An 11,707-nucleotide genomic window follows, 5' to 3' on the forward strand; every position below is an offset into this window, starting at 1 on the left:
TACCTTCCCGCTATTTATCTACTTGCACTTTGACGTGCTTTCAAACTGCTAGGTTGGCAGGAGCTGGGACCGAGCAACGGGAGCTCATCCCGTCGCGGGGATTTGAACCGCCGACCTTCTGATCGGCAAGCCCTAGGCTCAGTGGTTTAACCCACAGCGCCACCCGCGTCCCAAGAGAAGTCATAGAGGGCTGATTATTGAGGATCAGGGAAAGCACTTTCCCATGGTGCTGCCTATGGATCAGAAACGGCTTTACGCAGCCTGTTGTGAAAGTGCTTCACATACTCTTCTTGAGAGGGTTTTAGGCCAGTTATGTGTGCCTGTGATTGTCATAGTTGATAGATCAAAGGAAGTAAACAGTAGTATGTAGTACATTAAAAATCCATCTTAAAATGTCGAATTCTTAAAACGCCGTATCTTACAACATGTGGCTAACAATTGAACATGTAAATGTTACACATTTAAAGGTAAAATTATAGTTAGAATTGCTCTATTTGTGCTAACACGGTACTGCTTTTTCACACTTCTGTTATTGATTCATTATGTAATAACAGCAGATACCCAGGGTTCATAAAACAGGCTTGCAATAATACTTAGTACATCAAAGTTCACTTAGATCATTCACATCCTGCACAAATCTGTGCTTTGTCTCATGGGTCTCATCCAGGAGAAGCAGCTAAAAGCAGTTATCTTAGAGAAGGATTGCTCCTTTGGGGCTATTAAGCAGTCATGTCGGAAAAGTCAGCCTTCAGTATATTGAAAACCAAGGAAAACAGAAGGCCTTTTCACTGCCATTATAAGATTTCAGAACTAATTAAACTATAGGCTGACCTTATTTTATTCACATTCCTAAAGCTAGTTCATAAGCAAAGATTGAAGGTCCTTTTCTCTGTAAAGAGTTCCCATACCTAAGGGAAGCTTTCACGAAATGTAAAGACGGATTAAAGGAAACTTTGACCCCCCCCCCTCTGCCTATTTTTCTGTGTAAAACATGGTCGCTTTCCAGAACCCAGATCTGGCTCATTCGACAGTAGCATAAGCCTCTTCCATTTTAGAGGGATAAAAAAGTTGTCAGGAGAACAGCTTACTTTGATGTCATTCTTTCTTTCCTTGTTGTGTGGATAAACATCAATCAATCTAAATTGGCCAGAGCTGTCAATCTTACACACTTCAAGGTGATTTCCAGATTTCACTGGGACAAATGTTAACACATTTTTCTCATAAGGCTGCTGTTAGCTTACATCACCAATGCCCATCATCTAGTCAAAACACAATTAAATAGGATTTTTTGTGCCCTAAGTGGGTGAGGGACCTTTCTGAAGCCTGAAGGTCATATTCCCTTCAGGACAACCTTTTGGAGGGTCAGATGCCAGTACCAGACAGGCAAGAGGCAAAACTGGGCAGAGCAAACTAATGCAAATTTTACAATACTCTCAGCTTGCAAGAGCCCCAGAAGGTATAGGCAATAATTAGAATTAGAATTATAAAAAGCTAAACTATATGTAATAATAATAATATGCCGCCCAACTGACTGGGCTGCCCTAACCACTCTTGGCAGCTACCAACAAAATATTAAAACACAACAAAACATCAACCATTAAGAACTTCCCTGAACAGGGCTGCCTTCAGATACCTTCTAAAAGTCAAAAGTTGTTTATCTGTTTGACATCTGATGGGAGGGCGTAGAAGATCTCTGAACTGAAGACAGGTGTGTTATTAACTGTCACTTTATTTCTCTTTCTTGATACTTCTTAAGCAACATCTAAGCATGTTTAGGATATGAAAATTCTTTAGCTCTGATGTTCTTCTTAATGAACTAGTTGAAGGCCTGGTGAGGTGGGAATGTAAAGAAGTTTTTTTAAAAAAAAATGCTGGCATATTTCTGTGGGGAAGTGGAGGTTGTCAGTAATATTATGTCTTAAAATGGCTTGATAAAGTGTGGATGTTTGCCATAATGGATGAACCAACACAATTTATTAGGCTAGAGAGGCCTTTGCCAACCTAGTGCCCTCTAGATGTTTTGGACTATCATGCCCATCACCTGTGTTGGCTGGGGCTGATGATGGGCCTTGTAGTCCGAGACATCTGGCGAAAGCTGGACTAAAAGAACAAAGACAGGTTGAGTTGATGACTAATTGGATTAGTTCTACTCCCAAACTGAGCTTCATTTATTGAATTACGTCCATACAGCATATCAAAAGAGTACTTAAAAAGAAAAGAACTTCACCTCAAAGTAAACTACATTTTACAATTTAATCGAATATTGTTATTATTGATTATTACCAAATGGAAACTACGGGTTTCCAATGTTTTGCTGGTTTAGTCCGCCATGGTCCTCAACATGTAAAATCAGACTAGTCGTTATAAGAAGGTAATATACTGAATTTAAAAAATATAAATCTATACAGGTTTAGTTGTATTCTCAACCTGGTTTTCTCTCTCTTTCCACACAGTCTGGTAGCAGTTGGGTAGAACAAGTATTAAAGGTTTACGCTTTTGTCTTATTGCTTATCACTCTGTCCACACCCCTGTGATAAAAAAGTGTTGGTAGGTTGGATATGAGTGTGTACCTGACCGCCCATCATTCCTTTCTACAACACAAATATTTATGAGTTGATTACTCAATACTCAAATATGCTTGTTTTACTTCCTCTTTGCACTCTTCACAATTGCCTCCATTTTTGTATTAATTAAAGCAGCTCGGCAACCATGCACCCCCACTAGCACCCATAATTGTAATGATCATGCTTGGATGGGTGTGTACAAACCACATGCAAAAGATCAACAAGAAAGATCAATTTCCAGCAGGCATGGAGTTGGCCCACTATGTACAGTGCTTCTAATATATCGGTACATGTCCACAATGTAGGGTAGTTTAAAATAGGATGAAATGCTTTTCTAGGAATTTCCAGGGGTTTTTTGGAGCACGCTTTGTAGTGCCATGAGGCTGGGAAATCCAGAATGATATAATGGATAAATCACTGGACTAGGAAGAACTAGATTCAAATCACTGTTTATACAGGAAATTCATTTGGTGATATTGGGCAAGTCATTATCTCTCAACCTAGCCTATTCCACAGGGTTTCTTTTGAGGATAAAATGGGGTTGGGGAGTCATAGAAACATAACAGAAAGTGCATATTAAGTTTATGTTAAATCACAATAGCAATGATGGTACCATAACAAAAGAGTCAGGTGTTTGTAGATCAGCCTTTCCTAACCATCAGCCTCAGGCAGCATGGTCAATGGTTAGGGATGATGGAATTTGGAGTCCAAAATATCTGGGAGGCAGCTCCATTTTGGCTACCTCTTCTCTATAGCCGCTGTGGTCTGTATGGTAACACAGTCAGATGAGCAGCATATAAATGATAAATTATCACCATCACATACTTCTACAGACTTAGTGAGTTCTACATATACAGTTCCCATGGTCCTGTCCTTGAATACAGTACACATACATACAGTACACATACATCCAAGCCCTTTGAGCTGTCTAGGAGTGTCTGGCAAATGGGAGGTTCCCATCTTTGTATACTCCTGGGGGAACCACAGGAAAGGATGGGCCTAGACCTGCCTTCACCAACTACACTTGCTAGCTTGTATTGCTGTGAGTTGCAGTCTCAAACATCTGGAGGGCACCAGGTTGGTTCAAGGAAAAAATAGGTACAAAAAGAGAATTCCTGGATGCCAAGATCCAAGTTTGGGGCAAGTAGTCTTTGGTGAGAGAACCCCAGCAGAGATTTAAAGCACAAAATATGCAGCAAAGTAAAGTGTGGAAATATAGGCTGTTAGACCTTTAAAACTTCCAAGTTTCTTCCAAAGTTGCCCTCATCCCCAGCATAGAAAAAGGCTACATGCTTGGTAAATTAAAATGGTTTACTTACAAAGTATCCAAAGGTCAAGTTCTTGTGCTTTAAAAAATACAACATTTAGAAACAGTTGCACAGGCAGTAAAACCTGGCTCAGTCACAGTGGTGAAAGTTCCTAAATTATTGGTATAGGTCAGAGTGGCTTGTGAGAGGCATGCAGTTTAAGCTTGGAGCAGGCACCCCCAAACTTCGGCCCTTCAGATGTTTTGGACTACAATTCCCACCATCCCTGACCACTGGTCCTCTTAGCTAGGGATCATGGGAGTTGTAGGCCAAAACATCTGGAGGGCCGCAGTTTGGGGATGCCTGGCTTGGAGCAACCAGCTCAGATGTCTTCACAGGTAGACTGAGGTGGAACAAAGGCTTCATTACCTAGGTCCTAGTCCCTCCCAAGGTGAGCTAAGCCTGCCAGGACAGTTTACTTTATGGTCTTAACCCCTTCATACATTAATTACACTTAAGTACAGTATGTTGGTTATATGAGTGCTTCTCCCACAGTCCTAGACCTTGGTGTAGCTGAAGGATATTTTTGGTGCATGCCAGCATTCTATAGGCAAGCCTGGATTGTGGGCTATTTTAGGGGAGGGGGGGGGGCTTAATTCTCCAGCCACTCTGTGAAATAACTCAACCCAACCCCCAACCCCCCATCTGATTGAGGCCTGGAAGATTATTCTGCACAATTCTCTTGTGTGGGCTTGCCTATCTTTAAAGCGTTACAAATATGATTTGAAGGAAAAGATCTCTGTATCTATTTTACAGGCACTGGTGGATACACATAACTAGCATCCTGTACTACAGTGCCACAGTCACAGAGCAAACATCTACGGCTCTGTGACCTATTGTATAAATTTAATGAGGTTGGCAGAGAATTGTCTTAGTAACTGGTGCTCAGTATGGTGGAAAGATCACACTGGAGAGATGCTAGACTGCATCAAATTTGATAGTGTCAATCCACTGAATGTCATGCTGGGTTATTTCCCAAGGTCATAATTTGTACTGCCAGTCCGACACCCAAATGGCAAGAGGTTTGCAAGTGAGCCTCTCATTTCTTTTTTACTGTCATTTCTTCGGCACATTTCTAGGAGCTGTCTCAGCCTATTTTTAGAACATGGCAGTTCCTCTGAGAAACACCCTCAGTTTCTATTTTTCTTCTGTACTTTCTTCTATAATAAGAAAGGAAGGGAGAGAGGAATCAAGACTCAGTGATTAAGACACTGGCCTGTAAATTGTGGATATTTTTCCAGTTTGGCACCCTTGGGGAGCAACAGCAAATGTCTTAATCTCTCTTTCTGCCTCAGTTGCCTTTGGGGAATGGCATATGCATTCCTTCTCTCTTGTTTTGTCTCTCTTTATGCTCCTTGTTCTGCAGAGCAGCACAGGATCCTTAATGTGTGCTTGTGAAAGGTTTCAACGGCAATAGTACAGTAGTTTATGTAGTATATTATTAGTGTATAAACTGCTTACTCTTCTCATTTTTAGCCCATTTGCACCATGGGGATATTGTGTTGGCCTACTTTGCAGGGTGGTTGTAAAGACTGCTGCGACAATGCATGTGAAGCACTGTGGAATTTCAAATGTGCTACATAAGTGCTGATGATGACCATATCCTAGGGTTGCTAATTTTCAAAGAGTAAAAACCAGGACACCCCAGAAGTTGTTGTGCCTTTTTAAGGGAACCCACAGAATTGATGTGCTCTTTTAAGGAAACCCCAAAAGTTGTTTTCAGACAAACCCAAAAGTTCTTGAGCTTTCGTGATTTTTTGATTGACTTGCGTAAGATCTAGGACAAGGAGCTGCCTTTCAGAAATCCCCCTGGACATCATCTCATTTATCTCCACAACACCCCTTTGCAGGAAGATGCATTGACAACAGAGAAGCTCCAGTCTGACATGGGTCCTTTCTATACTGTGATCATGTTGTTGTTGTTGTTTAGTCGTGTCTGACTCTTCGTGACCCCATGGACCATAGCACGCCAGGCACTCCTGTCTTCCACTGCCTCCCGCAGTTTGGTCAAACTCATGTACAAACTGATTATTTATATATTGCATTTGGCTTATGGTTTCCTCTTCTTCTTTTTTGCCAGAAAAGGGTTATGATCATTTTGAGAGGGGGTGAGAGGGGGGGACACACACATTATATTTCAAACCTTCCTATCAGTAACACTGAAAAGCTAGAAGTACCCTGAGCTATCCTCATGAATATTGTTATTCACAGCAGCGTAATGGGAGGAGATTTTCAAAGAACTAACATCCCTGAGTCATCTTAATGGTGTGCTATTTTGATTAGAAAACACAAGGAACTATATGGGGGGAATATGAGGTTCTTTTAGCTTTTGTTGTTGTGATAGCCACATTTTTTTTATCCTAGTGTCATATTTGGCTTTTCAAATGATAGCTGCAGTATGTTTTATTTACTATATTATTTTGTAACATGATTTATGCCCTGCTTTCCAGGTCCAGTTAGAGATGCCCAATACAATATTTTTATGAGTTGTAGGTGCCAGGGTTTGGAGATTCCACACCAAGGAATTCTGTGTAGCTGTTTGATTTACTTGAACTGAGAACTCTATGAAAACCGGGAGCCCCAGGACAAAGGGCTATGCAGGCAGCTGCCTGGTGGAGGAGAAGCAGATAGGGTTGCCAGACTCAATAGAGGACAGGACTTCTGTGCCTTTAATTGCCCTGCTCTCTTTTGAGTCTGGAAACCTTAAAGAGAAACCAGCAGACCCTTTGTTTAATTTCCAAGCAAAGGGTCTGCTGGTTTCTCTTTAAGGTTTCCAGACTCAAAAGAGAGCAGGGCAATTAAAGGCACAAAAGTCCTGTCCTCTATTGAGTCTGGCAATCCTAGAAGCAGAAGTTTGGGTCTGATTTCTGAGACTGTTTTCTTTTGCTGCAGGGATTCTTCCTGCAAGGCTTAGCAATGGATTATGAAACACTGTGCTTTTTGCAGCATGTTTATTATGGTTTTTGTCGGTTTAAAGGTTTTTTAGAATTGCTGTTGGTGTGTTTGAAAGCTGCTTTTGAAATGCAGATCTGGCTAGACTCGAATGTGCACCAAGAAGGTAGAAGGAAGCTTTGATGAACTGGAAATTGCTAGAAAGGGAAAGACTTTTACTGGGTTGTGTTGAGTTAAAAAGTACCATTGTGTTGTGATCTGCTTTGATGATTTGTTCTGAATGCCTTTACTAACTTATTTCTTATGTGTATCTGGAACAGGTGTGTCTTTCTTAGAATCTTGCACACTTTATGGAAATCTCGCACTACTCATGGAGACTGGGGTTACGTGTAACATAACAATCAACAGAGAGCCAGACTAAAATAGACATGTAAGCAGCAAAAGCTTGCTGAAAAAGAACAAAATTCCAAGCAGTGACTGAACACCAGCTTGAATGCAGGCTGCCCCACACTGACCTTCCATAGCAGAGAGTTCTAACTACTGGTTCCAATTAATGGAAAAGTCCCTCCCTGTTGTAGCCACCACTGACTCTCCCTGGAAGGCAGTAGCACACACAAAACAGCCCCTCTTTTAAGGCAGGTTGACCCATGCCAGAGGAAGTAGTCCTTTAGGTAGTGTGGTTCCAAGCCATTCAGGTAATAAGCAGCACCTTGAATTTATGAACGAGGATAAAAATGCAGGCTGCCTTCTGTGAAACTGAACATGATCAGTTAATGCAGGCATAGGCAAACTCGACGCTCCAGATGTTTTGGGACTACAACTCCCATCATCCCTGATCACTGGTCCTGTGAGCTAGGGATGATGGGAGTTGTAGTCCCAAAACATCTGGAGGGCTGAGTTTGCCTATGCCTGAGTTAATGTGACAGGACTTTAGACTACATTGCGTTATTATCTGTGTCGTCTCTCTGATATTGCATTTCATCTGTCGCAATGAAACCTTGCTGCAAATAGCACATTGCTTAGGAAAGAGGTCAGGCAGAAGACAATGAGAGGAAGACAGGGGAAGGTGGGAGAAAAAGAGATGAGTGAGAAGGGGATGTACACACCATACATTAAAGCACATGGCTTCCCTCAATGAATCCTGGGAACTGTAGTTTACTCCTCATCTCCCTTAACAAATGACAGTCATGTGGAAGAAGTTGTGTGCTTTAAATGTATGGTGTATACCAGACATCCCCAAACTTCGGCCCTCCAGATTTTTGGACTACAATTCCCATCTTCCCTGACCACTGGTCCTGTTAGCTAGGGATCATGGGAGTTGTAGGCCAAAACATCTGGAGGGCCGCAGTTTGGGGATGCCTGGTGTATACACAGCTACAGAGAGATGTGCCAGGGAGAAGGAAATGGGTGATAAGATGGCACGTGGCAGGCAGACAGGGAGAAGGAAGCAGCAGCATAGTGGTGGGCCTTTTATCTCATAATTTGGATTTTTTTTTATTAAAAAAAAATACACCTCATCCCAACAGAATAAAATGCATATACAAAATATAATAAGGTATGAGAAATTAAAATGCTTCCAGGATGGTTTAACTCTGTCCAGACAAGCCACTTAAAAGCATTTGTGAGGAAAGAACTTGGGCTTAAAATTCAGGCAAGATCCCAAAGGAAGGGTACCCCTTTTATGTGGCCCTGATCCATAGCTGCCAAGTTATCCCTTTTTTAAGGGATTTCCCCTTATGCTGAATAGGCTTCCTCGTGAGAAAAGGGAAAACTTGGCAGCTATGCCCTGATCAATCAATCTTGATTTATGAATGGTACAGTTAAGAGGATGCTGGGAACTGATCTTGTCCAAGCAGGTGCAGTTTTAAAATCTCAATCTGAGTAATAATGACCTTTTAAAAATTTAAATTGCTTTGCTTTCAGACAAATGCTTTTCAAAGGCGTGGCATTCTTCATGCCTGGGGTTGGGTTATTTAACAATGTTAATGGGCGTGGACTGAAAAATCCCTATTATTCATAGAGCTGTCAGAACACTATGTTCTCAAAATATCTTTGTCATTGTCTGTTCTGTCAGTTAACATGTTATTGTTAACATACATGGCCTCCTGTTCCTATAAAATCGACTTTAATATCAAGGGTAGGTGCTAACATTTGGGGAAAATCTGAAGGTATGCCTATTTTCTCCCATATATCAGAAATGAATCTGGATTCAACTGACTGCTTTGGCCTCAGGTTCAAAACCATGTTCTCAAAATTCTATTTTTATACTAAATCACCCTCCTGCTTTCAGGTATTGAAAGTACTGTCCATTTGACAAAAAACCAAACAAACCATTTTTTATTTATTTCAACCCAAATAATCCCTTAATAGTTTTTTTAAAAGATGGAACATCTCATTTTTGCATTTGCATTAAGCATTATACAGGATCCTAGGCAATTGAAGATCAACGGTTTTTTGTTGCTGGGCTAACAATACTGTAGTTCCCTAATGGGAATGATAATTCCCGTAACAAAAAGGACAATTGTTTCTTTTGAAAAAGAGATGTGATGAAGAGCAGCCAAGAACAGTCACTGCTTGTCATCCTGTTGTCTCTTCAAAATTACAATAATTTGGCGGATTGTTTCTTGGAGTGTTTCTTTAGGAATGTTTGCCCCCTCCTTCGTATGAACTGGTGAGCTGTGTTAACCCTGCCAGTTTGTGAATACTGCATCTTCTACTTACTTGTCCTGGTGACCCTGTTTCTATAATTTTGCAAGTGGTGTGCCCCCTCTGCTTATCTGACATTTCCACAGCTTGAATAACTCCCAGTGGCTTTCTGTGCCCGATCAGATGCAGCGCTCCCATTTACCTCACCAAATGTTCTGCCAGGGTTTGCATTGCAGATTTATTTCCATCCTCCACCCCATGATTCTTTTCACCCACAGAACAAATAATTCTTTACCTTTCCTCCATTTGTTGTTGTTCTACTCACCTATTGTCATACGATTGGTTTACTCTCTTAGCTTGGCAGTTTTACCAACAGGGTACTGTATCCAGTTCAGCGCAGTTGCAAATTCTGCCCCGTCTTTACAGTGATTTAGGGAGCTTACAGTGAAGTTCTGAGGCCTGGACTGGGAAAATCCTTGCTTGAAACAGCCCCGACCTTCAGCCCCGGCACCTTCTGTCACCAACCTGCTGTGTTAGAATGCAAGGCTTTACCAAGATAATGTTTACTTAGTTTCCAGAGTCACAGCAAACATGATTTAAAGCAACAGATCTCTTTTATTCAGGCACGTTAATGCAAACACAATGCCAAGTGTCATTTGTGCTGCTTGAAGGTATAGCCACAAGGCTTAGTCAAGCCAAACACCCATAGTAAAAATATCTGGGTGAGGACCTGAAACCTTTGTGCCGACGTGAGACAGCTGCAAAATGACTGAGTCAAACAGTAAAGAGCTTTATGGTATGGCAAAGTGTTGGCTAAATGCCACTTAATGTTATGCCATGTGACAGTTATGCAATTAGATTGTTTAAATAGTCAGGCCTTCCTTTAAATTTAGGATTTTTGCTCTTTTTAAAAAATAAAATAAAATCATTTTATGAATAGGGGCATGAAGTGAGTAAGCATCATTGCAACTGAGCTATAGTCAAGAGGTTTATCAGTGCTTTGCTCTTTTGCATGCTTCCAAATGGAGGTTTTAATATCACAACTGAGTCATTCAAATGCAACAAGCAGGTTGTTGACAACATATTGTTTTTGCTTTGTGGATTTTCCATAGAAATCATAAACCCAGATTAAACTGAAGCGGGGTGGGGGGTTATAGGCATTTTGCATGGGTGAGTGGTACCGATCCCACACACAAAAAACACCCATCTGGAGCCACCCAGCTAGGACCGGCTCTAGGTAAGGTCCCGGTGGTGCGGCGTGCCAGGGCGCCGGGCCGGGAGGCGGGGCGCTGCGAGGGTGGGGGCGCCAGAGTGATCTCCGCACCTCGGCGCTAGGGCGCCCGACCTGCTCCAGACTGCCCTGCACCCACCCCTACTATACTATACATAGGCCCCTTGAGCCCTACTACCGGGATACATTTGAAGCAGTAGAAAGTTACATTTCCCAGAATTCCATGGGAAGAGGGATGGATTGTTAAACAACTCTGACAGCTGTGGCTCTGTGTGGGACTGTTGTGCTACAACAGCCTGGAAAACATGGCCATCACAATAATACAACCAGAGTAAAGGTTATGTAAGGGTTATCTCTTAGATCCAGAAATCTGTAGCATTGAAAGATTCCAAGAAAAATCCAAATACTGTAAGTCAATGCAACTTGAGGGATATGGTGCATTATAGATATATTTATAGATCTAAATAGCTTTATGTCTCTAAATAGGTTACTAGTCTATTTCCAGACCCTTATCAATACTTTACATCCATACCCCAGCCCACTTCTTTCTTTTGGGAGCTACCAATACCTTTTTCATAAGAGGTGACACTACAAACGGAACACAGTATTCCAAATGAGTGCTTCATTGTTCAATGTGCTGTCATTATATTACGTTCCAGATTATTTCTGAATCCCTTTATTAGTGCACCCACGCAGCTTATTTGCATTTTTATAAGTGGAGGGGGGATCATTGGAACTACCATAATGTAAGAGTGACAGAGGAACGAAATTGACGTTGAAGGGCTTGATTCTGCCCTCACTCATTTGGCTTCCATGCCGCTGCAACTCCAAATGACTCATTCCTGATTTATGCCAATGAAGCAAGTGGGGAGTCAGGCCCACAGCAGAAAGCCCAAGCTGCTTTTCAGCAGCTTAAGTAACAGTTTAGGGCTAATTACAGCATTCAGAATGTTGCTCTTTTGCAGGAAAGGTGCTGGTAACTTGTTGACGGGGGATGATTTATGCTGTCGGTGGTCTTCCAAAGGAAATCGTTGAATCTCTATAAAACTCTAGCTGCTCATTTCCTT

The 11,707-nt window shown here is 41.7% G+C and overlaps 1 protein-coding gene across 1 annotated transcript in view; it reads right to left on the reverse strand.

The window, feature by feature from the left end:
* NGEF (neuronal guanine nucleotide exchange factor) overlaps positions 1 to 10,149 on the reverse strand; it is a 60,481-nt gene extending 50,332 nt beyond the window's left edge. The window contains exon 1 of the mRNA XM_035133109.2: positions 9,735 to 10,149. The gene's annotated coding sequence lies outside the window, so the exon portion shown is untranslated. The remainder of the gene's footprint in view (positions 1 to 9,734) is intronic.
* Positions 10,150 to 11,707: the final 1,558 nt, after the last annotated feature.

Source organism: Zootoca vivipara, chromosome 5, assembly GCF_963506605.1.
Source record: "Zootoca vivipara chromosome 5, rZooViv1.1, whole genome shotgun sequence".
Classification (NCBI taxonomy): Eukaryota; Metazoa; Chordata; class Lepidosauria; order Squamata; family Lacertidae; genus Zootoca; species Zootoca vivipara.